At 43.1% G+C, this 629-nt stretch overlaps 1 protein-coding gene across 2 annotated transcripts in view; it reads left to right on the top strand.

Moving 5' to 3' along the window:
- Positions 1–629, top strand: part of LOC106878157 (UPF0489 protein C5orf22 homolog) — a 13,603-nt gene that overhangs the window by 8,115 nt on the left and 4,859 nt on the right. The gene's annotated exons all lie outside the window — the stretch shown is intronic.

The following is a 629-nucleotide window of genomic DNA, read 5'->3' as shown; positions in this document are numbered from 1 at the left end:
TCATTTCCTTACTCCCTTCACCACGGCTTCAGTGTCACACGCGAACAGGTGCAGGTGTACGCGTGTGAACGCCGACACCGTTGCCACCAGCAACAACAAGAACAGCGATATCGTCGCAAAGCCTTCGACCTCAAAAAAAGAGAAACGCCACCACCACCACCACCACCACCACAGCTTCACCGTCAACTGCCTCTGCCACCATCACCTCCTCTTTCTCCTCCTCCTCCTCCTCCTCCACCACAAATTTCGTTTTATGCTCTACCTAGTCAGATCCAACCGATCACACCTACCCTTCAATGCCATTCTAGAAATATACAATCTCATCGAAACTTTATAGCCACAAAATAAAGCATGATTAATTATAAACAATGTCAATGAAAAAGCATAACATTTGACAAGATAATCTGAATACGAAAGGGTTAAACTATAGTAGACAGATATATAGATAGACAGACAGACAGATAGATAGATAGATAGATAGACAGACAGACTGACTAATAGATAGATAGGTATCCCTCATTGGTTCATACATACATATATACATAGATAAGAGAGTAGGGTGTGATTTGAGGGAGATTTGGCTGCTGTTTCTAGCAGGTCTAGCTACCATGTAGAGGTATCCCTCATTG

The sequence above is a fragment of the Octopus bimaculoides genome, chromosome 30 (genome assembly GCF_001194135.2).
Source record: "Octopus bimaculoides isolate UCB-OBI-ISO-001 chromosome 30, ASM119413v2, whole genome shotgun sequence".
NCBI lineage: Eukaryota > Metazoa > Mollusca > Cephalopoda > Octopoda > Octopodidae > Octopus > Octopus bimaculoides.
The sequence above is the reverse complement of the archived record's forward strand: the minus strand, read 5'-3'. Positions and strand labels throughout refer to the sequence as shown.